This window comes from Lissotriton vulgaris, chromosome 5, assembly GCF_964263255.1.
Source record: "Lissotriton vulgaris chromosome 5, aLisVul1.2, whole genome shotgun sequence".
Classification (NCBI taxonomy): domain Eukaryota; kingdom Metazoa; phylum Chordata; class Amphibia; order Caudata; family Salamandridae; genus Lissotriton; species Lissotriton vulgaris.
The window spans coordinates 586,203,774-586,216,819 of NC_141693.1; positions in this window are offsets into that span (position 1 = coordinate 586,203,774).

The window sequence follows — 13,046 nt, forward strand, 5'->3', positions numbered from 1 at the left end:
GTATTAAGGAAGGTTCGAATAGTTCCTCTATTATTGGTTCAAAAGGGGGTTGTCTCCACACCAAAGTCTGAGATGGAACAGCGTTGTCATCCGCTTCAACCAATTTCTTGAACCAGATCGATACCTCTACCTTAATGCGATTCTCTGACAAAAAAAGGAGCTCAGTTTTCCAGTCTCCCATTATATCCCGATTCTCTGCCAAGAACTAAGATTTTAGCTGTAAAAACTTACATTTAGAAAGCCCAGAGCCTATCCTAGCTTCCAGTACTTCCCACGAATGTACCCCATTGGTGTCCCCCAGATCCGACCAGATAGAGATTCCTGCTTCCCTGATGGGCAGCCAACCCATCTTTAAGACAAAGCGGAGTCCCTGGGTAATCCCTGATGGGGGCGTGGTCCGAATAGTAGCCTATACTGCACTTTGTCTTTACTTTACACCAAGTTTCTAATGCGTTCTTCAAGATCTTCAAGCGCACTTTTTTGAAGAATTTTGGTGCCCCAAATTTGTAGAGAAACCCTTCTGTTTTGCCCCCTTCTGTGTTACACTTCTGTTGACTGAGAAAGGTCCCCCAGGAAAAAGTTGTAGGTTTCGATAAAAGCATCCTAATTGCTTTAAATTGAAAAGCCACCAGGTACCAACTTATATCTGGGAGGGCCAACTTCCTTTAAGCAGCCGGCACCTCAATTTTTTCCAAGATAGTCTCACTCCCTTGTCTCCCTAGATAAAGCTCCCAATCTTACCCTGTATTTTAGAAATATCATGCTGAGGGAATTTCAAAGGGACAGCATTAAAGATGTAAGTCAATTTGGGTAGGACCGCGAATTTTGGACAAATTCACTTTACCAAAAATGGTCAGTGGGAGATTTTTTCACCGTGCAAATAGACGATCCAATTGATTAATTACCCTTTTCAAATTTAGGGGAGCAATTCTGTCCAAATCGCTTATTATTGTGACACCTAGGTATTTAAACTCTTTGCTGGTATGCCCCGTCCAGTGTGTTATATTGCAGGACATTACCTCTGTTTTAGAGGAGTTAGCTAGGTATCCAGAAATTGACCCAAATTCCCCTAAAAGAGCCTTCACATTTGGCATTGTAGCCACTGGATCGCTGGTATAAAGAATGATATCAACCGCATATAATGATATCTTAGATTCATACTGTTGAGATCTAAAGGGCAGAATTTGATCATCTAGCTTTATAGCCTGGACTAGCGGCTCTATATATAAGTCAAACAAAAGGGGGGAGATGGGACAACCCTGCCAGGTTCCCCTTTGGACCTCAAAGCCAGAAGTGAGCGTCCCATTCATAAAAATGTTTGTGGTCGCTCCCTGATAGCATTGTCTAAGTGTATTAACAAATACAGGTCCAAAACCCATGACCTCCAAGGCTTCCCAAAGGTAAGACCAACACACCCTGTCAAACGCCTTGGCGGCGTCTAAGGCAATTACCGCCAAGGGGTTGGATCTCGCTAAGGCCAAATCAATATTACCAATAAGGAGCTGTGTCTGTTCCTCAATAAAACGGCCACTAATGAAACCTTTTTGATCGGGGCTGACCAGCCCCGGGGCCAGTTTTGCCAATCTTCCTGCCAAAATACCCATAAAGACTTTATAATTGGAATTTAGCAGAGAGATGGGTCGATAGGAATCAGCCCTCAGAGGATCCTTACCAGGCTTAAGTATTAAAACAATAGTAGCTTCCCACCAGGAGCTTGGTATGACTCCTGAAGGGCTATGGATCAATTGAAACAAGGAGCCCAATGTTGGTGCTATCTCATTCTCCAAAAGTTTATATATTTAATTTGGGAGTGCCTGAAACCTGATGTTTTTTTTTATTTTTTAACAATTTTATTTGCGTCTTAATTTCCTCCAACGAGATCGGGGAGTCCATAAGGTCTCCACTCTCCTGCGTTAGAGATGGCAACAATTTTGAACTCAACCAAGCCCAAATTTGATTTTTTGAAGGTTTCAAATCCTCTTTGTAAAGATCTGTAAAGAGAGAGAGAAGACAATTCTTTATATCTTCTATATCTTTCGATTTATCTCCCCTTTCATTGATGACTAACTCCCTTATGTCGTTTTTGGAGCGCTCTGTTCTGGCCTTCCAGGCTAGCAAGGCACCAGCCTTTTCCCTATATTCAAAGTTTTCCATGTTTTTAACTAGCCATTGAGCCCTACATTTTACGTCAAGTTTACCTCTATATTCTGATCTAGCTTTTGTAAGGTCGTCCTGTACTTTTTTGACTCTTTCGGGTGGACCGCTCCCTGACTGGAGAAGATCTGCTTCTAACATCTTAATTCTGTCTTCCCTTAATTTTAACTCACTTTTATTTTTGGAGGATATAATGCCATGCAACCTGCCTTTAAGACTGCCCTTAAAAGTGTCCCATACAACCCCTATTGCTGCTGAACCGATATTAAACTAAAAAAACTCTAAAGAGGAGACCTTGATGGCTGAAATTATTTCAGAATCCGATAACATTCTCCTGTTCAGAGTCCATCTCGACTCAACTGCCTTCATTGATCTTTTATATGAAAATAAGATAGGGGCGTGGTCTGAAACGTGACTAGCTAGAATGAAAATAGCCATGGTTCCGGGCAAGAAATTTCTACTCATAAGTATGTAATCGATCCTAGAAAAGTGATGATGTCTTTTGCTAGAAAATATGAAGCCAGCTGCCTCTCCCTTCAACTCTCTCCAGAGGTCTACCACCCCATATCGTTGATCATATTTTTCATTCCGCGCCGCAGATGGGGTGCCCCTATGTAATGGCAATGATTTGACCTATCCTTGTTCGGGTCAAGGAGGACATTAAAATCCCCCCTATGATTATATGGAGATTTTCCATCATTAACTTAGAATACAGTTTTGAAATATGTGTTGAGTCATCCACGTTGGGTCCATAGAAGGACACACAAATGACTTTCATTCCTTCCAGAGCTAAACGTGGGATGACCCACCTCCCAGTTTGGTCTGTCTGAAAAGATTTTATTGAAGAAGCTGACCCCCGTTTTATTAAAATTGCGACACCACAGGTATTTGTTATTTGACCAGACACACAAAAACTCTCAACTCCAAAAAAGTTTTTAAACCGTTTCCCAGCCTCACCTGCGGTCAAATGTATCTCTTGGAGAATACATATCTGTGGTGCCTCAGAAAGTTCTAAATATTTCATAACCATTCATTGTCTTCTGGGGCACCTCATTCCATTAATGTTCCAGGAGACAAAACTTCTCTTCCTACCTTGAGTCTCTACTCCCGCCATGTCTTCTGAGATCTTTGCAAAAAAGCCAACGGCCCGAAAACCAAAATTCTAGCGTGAGATGAGTATTTTTTCATTTGTTTCCCTCTGCTACCCCCATGTGCCCCACTCCCCGAATCCTCTCATCCACCTGTGCCCCCATACTCCCTTGAGAAACCCTGCCTTCCAAATAGGCGAGCCAATTTAGTCCCCACTCACCTCTACCTTAAAATAAACTTCAAAAGAAAAAAGAAATGGATAGACGACCTTTGCTGCCGCTATACGAGAGGAATCCTGATTACTGACTTTCCTTAATATTCTTATGGGCTCATTATGACACGCTACCACTATCGGTTCCCAGACTTCCCAGTTCTACTTTCTTGTATATCTGTTATGAAGTTTTCGACCTCTTCAATGGTGCGAAACTGGTGTATTTTTTTGTTAAACATTCCTCAGATTTGGGCTGGGAACTTCAATTGGGCCTTAACCCCTAGACCTTTTAATTCCTCAAGTCTGCTCCCAAGCTCCCATTGCCTCGTAGATGTAGCGTGAGATATATCAGATCTTATCTGGAAAGTGATCGGTTCTTGCCCGTTGAGGAGAAAGAGATGGAATCCGCCTTAATACCCTCAGACAATATTTGTTCTTTAACTGTGTATGAGAGAAAGAAAGTTAACCAGGATCTACCGGGGTTTAAGTTGACCTCGTCTCCTTTTGAATGGGTCCCTATGGACCCTTTGGATCTCTTGGGAAAGATTAATTATGGACGAGTCTTTTAATACAGTTCCCTGTAACAATGAGATGATAAACCCCTTCAAGTCTGTCCCTTCGATAGTCTCTGGAAAATTTAAGAATCTCAGGTTGTTCTTCCTGGAGTGATTTTCCAATCTTTCCAACTCCAAGAGTTTTATTCTGAGGTGCCAATTTTGCCATTCCCAATGTAGCAGAGCTTAGTGCTTTCTTAATGACAGGGATTTCCGCCTCAATTTTTTCTGTTCTCGCTACGACCTCCTCCAACTTCTGAGCCAACACCTCACAAGATGATTTAATAGCTGTTTGGTTGGCCTCCGAGACAGAAAATTTGCTTGCAAGCTCAGCTTGATTTGTCTCTGAAATCTTAAAACCTGATGTCATTTCCTTCTTCATGGCCATTAGAATATCAGATAGGGATTAAGGTACCCTTATGTTGTCCCCTAAGGCTCCAAAGTTCTCCAGGCCAAGTTCTACTTTCTCACGCTCACGGTCTGACTCAAGCTCAGCTCGGGTTCAAATTCGAAATCAATGGTGCCGTTCGCACCTGTTATACCTTGATTTAAACCCCCACACAAATTTTCTTGTACATCCAGAGGAACCGGGGGGAGTGCACACTGATCCTAAACCTCCAGCGCCTTAAATCTATTAGACAGAAGTACCTCGGAGTGTGGCTGTGTTTCAGGGTCCGCCGACAGTAAATCTATCTGGCTCATAGTATTGGTTTGCTTAGTCTCCCTCTGTTTACAATTCTGAAAAGGGGTCAAAAGGGGTGTTGAGTCCTTATCAAGATGTGAAGTTTTAAGTTTGGCCTTATTATTTTTAATTTTACCAGCCCCCTTTTCTTTTTCCTTCTCTTTTTGGTTGTTTGTTTTGGGTACCTTTCTTGGGCTTACTGCGGAGGACATTATTTTTTGGTATGTTTTGAGTGAAGGTGTTATTCTAGTTTTTACAACAGCCACCTTCTTCCCCTTACTCTTCCCTCTGTTCTTCGGGACTTCCCTTGACCTTTTTCCCCTTCTTTTATAGCATTTTGGCTCTTCCGTTGATCCCTTCTATTGATTTCAATAATGGGGGGAGATTTCCTTGGGGTCACTATGGGAAGAGTAAGGTCTAGGTTGGGGGCTAATAAAGAGCATGTGTTCTGAGCTTATACCGCTCTTTTTTTAAAGGGAATACACCTCTGCCCTCCACTGCTGACACTGGTTCCTCGCTACTCCCTTTTTTTCCCTCCATAAACTGCAAGGTACTGCCAAGAAAACACTGCGCTACGCAAGACCCATACAATGAGAAAACCGTCCCCTCTAAGTCCCCTCTTGAAAGGAAACCGAGAGTTACACCTAGATGGCTAATCGTCTTCAGATCCAGTCGCTCTTTTGCTGTCAAACTCGCTCTCTGAGCCAGGGGAAAAAACTCCAGTCTAAGCGGCAGCGCTTATGGCGTCCTTACCCCTGCCGATATGGTGCTTCTGACTGTGTTTTTACCAGTCCTGGACCAAAAGCAGAAGCAGGCAACATCTTGACGTTTACAGAGCCGAACTGCCTCCTCCCACCTCCAGTCACTCACCGCGTCACCCGGTGAGCAGCCGTGCCTGCCGAGCCAGCCGACTCTGCAGGAACAGCCGCACTTACAGCTGCCTCAACCGAGCCCCACAGCATCGAAAGAAAAGACTTCTTGCAGACGTGAAAGTTACCGGAACAGGATTCTGCAAAAAATCAGCCCGACATCGAACCGCCGTCAATTATAAAGCACTGGGAGGTGAGCGCGACCTCTGCCATTTAGCTGGCGGCCGCCATGTTTCTCCCCTCTCCGCGCTCACACTTTCTGACCTTGAGGCAGGTTCAATCATAAGAGGTGGACACTGACTCACTCAAGAAGGTGTCTCTGGGTTGGGCTTAATCACATGGGTGTTGATAAATGAAGGATTCAGGGTGTGTGAGGTTCTACTCAAAGTGATTTCAATCTGCTCTCTAAGGGGCCCTATAGAGTCTACCAAGGAGCCCACACTTTTTTTTCCAGTGTGTCTAATCTAAGTGTAAAGTTTTTAAGGTCCGCCACAACTTTAGTGATCATTGTTCTATGTGTATTCTGTATAGTACCAGGCCCGGTTCTAGAGGGTGGGCCGGGTGAGCCAGGCCCACCCAAACATGAGCCTGGCCCACCCAAACACGAATCTTGGCCTTTGCAGCGGCGTCAAGAAGGCAACAGAAAATGTGCACTATAATTTAAAACGTTCCTCTGAACGTAATTTATCATCTCCTTCTAGGAGTTGCGTGATTGGGCCTTGGCGCTCTCTCAGGCACCCCCAATCACGCATCTCCTTTGGAAAGGTGAGTTGTGTCCCCGCCCACTTGTGGTAGAATAGGGACATGGGGAAGGGGACAAATCCCTTCTTTGGCACCAGGTGGCCTTTGCGTGCTGCATGGATATTTCCTTCTTTTCAGCGCTGGAGAAAAGGAGTTTGTTTATCCTGATTCACCTTTCCTGACCCCCTTCAGCTGCTTATCAGATCGGGCTGTGAGACAGATTTCCAACCCAAAAACCTGCAAAGGCCCAACAAGATACATACTTCATGTATGCTCCGAGAATGTGTGGCTATTTTCATATTTTTTAAATCTGTGAGGGCCCAGCAGGACACATACTTTGTGTATGCCGTGTATATTTCACTTAAATTACTTGTATCATTTTCATGACTGGCTCTGCCACAAATGCAAGACAACAGTACAAATGTCCAGATAACTCTGGTGATTAAGATAGAAATCTTTTGTCTGTTTGTAGTTTTGGGATGCAGATAAACTGTAGTTTATGAGGATGGCTCAGTGGGTTACTGCCTTTGTCACAGAGATCCTTTTGTTACTTGCAGTTCAGAAGTTACAGATCTAACATAGGACAGTGACATATGAACTGTATTCTAAGAGCTGCATACAAACCTGAATGATATAATTAGAACGTTTTTTGTGTATTGCGATATAGTTAGAATGTCCCCACTCTTTCATTATTCTAATGTTGCTATAAGAGTTCGTTTTGGCAGATGTACATTTTTTATCAGTAAAGATGAACACTAACCACTGGGGTATGCTTTAAATCCTGAGTTTGTGCTTCTCCAGACCTATCCCTTTTAAAACATACTGCCCACCTGTATGGCTGACATGTGAATCCTACACCTGGTAATCCTCATTGGCTTATGTGACATTCCCTATAGGCTGATTTACATATTTGTATGATTCATTGTCTCTGCATAATGTGTGAATTATATAAAGTACTGTGAAACCCTACACTACGAGTAGCGATATACCACAAATGAAAAGCATGCGAGAGTGGCTACGTAGAGATGATGGGCACTGTTGTAGGGTGGCAATAAGGGCATCAGAGGAGGAAGTGATTATGGAAAGAGTCTATGTAGAGATGAGGGCACTGTTGGAGGGTAGCAGTGAGCTAATCAGAGGAGGAGGTCATGGAGGGCTACACAGAGATGAGGAGCACTTTTGGAGGGTGGTAGTGAGGGAGTCTGAGGAGGAAATCATGAGGGGGAGAGGCTACAGAGAGATGAGGGGCACTGTTGGAGGGTGGTAATGAGGACATCCGGGAAGGAGGTCAATAGGGGAGAGTCTAGGGAGAGATGAGGGGCACTGGTAGAGGGTGGTAGTGTGAGAGTCTGAGGAGGAGGTCATGAGGGAGAAAGGCTACGGAGAGATGACGGGCACTGTTGGAGGGTGGTAGTAAAGAGAAGGAGGTCAATGGGGGGCACCAAAAAAGACTTCCACGCCAGCGCTAAAGCCAATTCTGTCATGGCCTTTCTGTTTTTGTTTATTAAATTAGCAGTCGGGTCATTAGGGCCACTGTGGAACATATTTTAAAGTGTGTGCTAATTATATTTACTGGTATATTTATTGTTTTAAGTTTAAGGGGGATTTTACTCATTTTTTTACCAGGAATAATGAAAAAGGATCCGGATGGTGGCTGATATGGGGCTGGGGCCCAAGGTCAGCTGTGAGATAAGATGCACAAGAGATGGATGGTAGAAAATGGATAATCAGGGCTGGAAGGGAGTGTGTCACAGAGTCCGGGGTTAGGTGGCGTTAGTAATGAAGAGAGATTCTCTCTGAAGGCTGGCAACCAGGGAGGCTGAGTAGTGTTACTTGCCTGATACTCCCACCTCAGAAACCTCCTTTTCACATCAAAGGGACCTTACATGGGATGCATTTTAAAAAAGAAAAATGAAATGTCTGTTTCATTTTTGTTAAGAGCACACAGCAGTCCTTGGGACCACTGCTTGCTCTTAAAAAATATTTTCACATCCTTTCACAAAGGGGAAGGGCTCCCCTGGTGACCCCTTCCTCTTTCAAGTGGATTACTACCTATTTGGAGTAGTAGGTAAACTGCAATAGTTTTGTGACTTTAATTGTGGTCGCAAAACAATGATGCATACAAATGCGGATCGCTATTGGAAGGGACGACCCTTGTTAATACCGTCTTGCACAATAGCATTTGTACATGCGAGCAGGGCAGGGCCACATAGGCCCCTGGCTGGGTGGCATACTGACCAATCACAGCGCTGCTTAGAGCATTGTGATTGGCTTAGAGGAGGAAGCCTGGCTGCCTGCTTCCTGTATTTTTTTAATGAATATTATTAAATTGAACCCCTCCCCACCAGACCACTGCGTGCAACCTCCCGCCAACCCACTATTCCTCTACCCCCACTCCCTCCCGCGATTCGCGACTGCCTCAGTGGCCCACCCGAATGCACTCTTGGCCCACCCAAATAAAAATTCCTGGAGCCGGGCCTGTATAGTACACTCATTTACAGCAGCCTGATGCCCCACTGGTAATTTTACTTTTAGCTCTCAGGCTCCCACTGAATCTTCCTTGTTACAGGCCAAACAGTTCCTGAGATGAAACAACGGCCCCAACTGCAGCCAGTGTGTCCAAGCTCTGCTTAGAGCGAATTCATTGTTCTTAAACAGACAAAGTTTCATCAGCCAGGGCTCCCACAGCATCCTTCAGAAAACATAAAATCGAACTGCGGGTCCTAGGTTGTTTATCAAGAGAGTTTTTGGCCTCTGCTTTCCTTTTCTCTATGGTGAAAATATAGGAGTCACCTATTAAGCTATGTTATCTGTAGGAAAGAGTAAAAAATAACCTGTACCAGCAGAGAAAGGACTAGAAAGAAGTGAAAGAATACCAACAGTAACTTAGTCGAGCTTTTTATAGAAGGCTCATCTGTAAGATAAAACAAAAACCAAGAGGGGTGGCCCAGCTCAACCTCTTCCGGGATGTGCTGGGTGAAAACAGGCTGCCCTTGGCATAGCGTTTGCCCAGGCATGACCCGTGATCATCCCACCTACTGTAATACTTCTTATTACTGTTGGCCCCTCTAGGGTATCATGGTCTGATCACTGAGGTAAGGTTTGAATTTTGGTTGCTATCATTTTTTGACTCTATATTGTGACCACCATTCAAAATCTTTGTTGTGCTTCTGAACCAGTCACAGTAAACTTAATAAAAACTTGCAATACAAGAAAAGAAAAATGTCTATGGATGCATTTCTCTGCCAGGACATGTAAAATGAAATTATGCATGGTCTACATTTAAATAGCATGCAACGCCCTGTGAGCCTTTAGGGCCTACCTTAAGTGTGACTTATAAGTATTAAATTGAAAGGTTTAGGTAGGTAATTTTGTTTTCTTTCCCAGGTCAAAATGGCAGTTCTAATCTGCACTACAGGCAGCAGTAGAAGGTCTGAGACATGTTTTGTTTAACAGGGCTACTTTAGAGGGTGGCACAATAAGTGCTGCAGCCCACTAGAAGCACGAAACTTACAGGCCCTGGGTACACGTAGTACCATTTACTAGGGACTTATAAGTACATTAAATGTGCTTATTGGATTTATACCAGTACTACCATGTTTGGAAGAAAGAGCTAAGCACTTCACCAATGTTTAGCAAAAGTAAACTGCACAGAGTTGTAATGCTAACAACAACGAGTTCAGTAAAAAGAGGGTAGTGATGGCAACATGTCTAGGGGAATATATGCCAAACGTGCTCTAACTGCTGGCAAAAGATTATTGGATATGTTTGCACTGTCACTGACCCCAAAGTCAGTGAAACTCTGCAATACTACATGTGATTAGTATTAGCTTAATCCACAGTGTACATTTCCTTTTTCAGCAATAAAGTAAAAATAAAATTCTCCCAAATGGATGCCAGAGTATATATGTTTGTCACACTGGTTGTTCCAAAACTGTTCTCAAACTGAATGTCTAAAACATTTGTCCCTAAACAGACAAAAATATACATTTATGTACCTTTTTTTAGATCACGCCTATTGCGGCAGCGCGCATGCGTTGCTCAGTTTGCGAGGCATGCAGTATTCAGTATGGAGTGGAAGCTCCGTGGAAGCTCCGTCGACTTTTCGCCCAACTTTTTCATTGGGTTAGGTTCCTAAAGGCTGCCTTCTGATTGGTTTTAGGCTTGTTAGTCCCTCCTAATGATGGTCATGTCGTCATTTGTATCCTTCCATGGCTCCTGGCCTCTTTACTTTGGCTGTTGCACAGTTTGTTTTTTTAGACTGTGAGCACTTATTCTTCCCGTGGCCCCACCCCGCAGTCCGTGCCTCCCTCCCTTTGTTCGTGCCTTCTCGCCCGCCCACACTTCCGTTTGCAATGCAATAGGTCTCGCGTAAATGCGAGTCCTATTGCATTGCAAATGCTTTTTGGTTCTTGTGGAGGAGTTATTGATTTTTGTCCCTTGCTGCTAAAGCTCACTCTTCCCTGTGCTCCCAGTTTTGCACCGCAGATGTACTGGAGGATTTCACCAGGGTGCGCTGGGCTTACACAGATGCCCACAAAAGCTGCATAGTATCTGCAAGCCTTTTCTTTTTTCCAAGTCACCATTCATAGGGTTTCCGTCAAGGCAGTTCTCGGGAAAAGGCTCTCCCTGGGGCAGGAAGGAAGGAAAGCACAGTGTGCGTGAAGGAGCAGCGGCCCTGGAGGTGTCCTGGCAGCCCAGCCTGAGAGGAGGCAGTGGGGAGGAGGTCGTCTGGCACGGCGGCCTCCTGCTCGCAGAGCACTAGCACTGGGAAGTTGTTACCCAGACTGACACACAACCAAGATCCCTCGGGCAGAGTCTGGATAATATAGAGGATGCAGTCAGTTTACAGGAACTGCGGAAGACCCCGGGCTATCTAAGCCAAGGCTTGATAGCCAAAAAGAAATAGCTGGTCAGGAGAATACCTGCCCGACGGACCGTAGGAAACTCCTTGCACAGCCTTGGATGGAGCTGCTGTCACGTCAGATCTCCCCACACTAGACTCCGGCTTAGAGGGATACCGTCTCTCAGCCCAGCAAATCTCGCAGCACGACAAGGTAGTCTAGGCATCAGAGGGTTTTTTGCTTCCAACCTCCCATGAGTTCCTGCCCCTGCCCCTCATCAATCTAGACTCTGCCTAAGAGGGAGACCCGGCCTCCCGATTCCTCACAGCACCCCAGACTGAGAGGGAGCCCCTGCCCCAGCCCTGCACATCTCTCAGTAAACCTTGGGACTCAGCCTCATAAGAGACCCCTATCTACTCCCTGCACACATCACAGCTCTCCAGTTCAGCCTTAGAGGAAGCCTCTGCCCCAGACCTGCCCACCTCACAGCAAGCATTCCTGCCCTGCAGCATTCAGTCCACACACCTAATAGTACCCATCCTGCAGCCCACACATATCACAGTATCCCAGCCCAGCACTGTTCATAGTTTCCTCGCCTCACCTTCGGAGGTAGTCGCTGCCTTGGGACTTGCACTTACTCCTCAGTGTCCCGGCTAAGCCTATGTCCTGCACACCTCACCGCAGCCCCTCTGCTGAGAATGCTTGCCTGGATCACCCTGTCCCTGGCAGGCTTGACTCTATGTGGGAAGCTCTCCTCCTGCCATGGACTTGATTTCAACTACTCGTTCGATGTCGCAGATGAGGAGAAGGCAGAAACGATAGACTACAAAGACCCCTGCAAAGCGGGTAAGTGACTGCGCACTCACGCCCCGAACCTGTCCGCATGGCGGTACCACACACTGACTCATCTGCCCCACGCATGTGCACATATGAAAGTAGTTTAAGTTTCTGTGATTGTGCTGAAGTTGACCTCTGAGTGCCTGGTAGGGTTTAATAAGAGAACACACCTTTCGGTACTTTTACATATTTATTTACATCAACTGTAAAGTACAAAACATATTACCTCATCGCCCCTCCCTCTCTTCCCTTACTTACAAAATTCAGGCATCCCTGCCTCACCAGACACCCGTACCCACGTGATTTGTCACTTGGGCACTATATATAGTCCCCAGCCCCCTCATACCTCCTGTTTTTTTCTGTCTCGCCACTGTGAGACGCGCGCCCAACGCACTGGCCGTTCTGCGGAGCTGCAGTCTTTTCTGCTGTTTTGAGGGCTTCTCCCTCACTTGCTGTTGCCATCCTGGTTCTGGTGGCGCCGACCTGGTGTGCGTGAGCCTTCCCCACCGCGTTTATGGGTTTGCGGTGCACTTCTCGGCGGCTGGGCGGTCGGGTTCGGGTGACGGAGTCACCGGCCCTGAGTGGCTGGGGCTGTGGTTCCGGTTCGGATGGCCGGAATGGAGACGGTGGCTGGCGGATTGCTGTGGCTTCTCGGCTGGCTGTTTCCGATGCTTCTCTGCGGTAGGGGCCTCGTTTGAGGTCGTTTTTTATACATTTTTGATGTTTTAATGATTGGTCTGTTTCCAAAAGAGGCTTCTTCATTGGTTGCCTCGTGTGTCTTTGATTCTATTGGATTTCTCCCGGCTGGGGCCGTGTTGCACGTTTTTTAAGGGCTTGCCTCGGCTGTTCTGCCCTGTAAGTTTCATTATGGCTAAACGGACTTCGAAACGCTTGAGGGTTTTGTCTTCCTCTGATGATGATGGTGAGGTGCCTGTCCCGGCTCGTAGGACCAGGTCCCAGGGTCCGGTGGATTCTTCTGCCCTCCTGTCTGCTTCTGAGGTGCAGTCCATGATTGAGGCTGCTGTGTCTCATGCTCTGGAAGCGAGAGGTGCTAAGCAAAGGCGC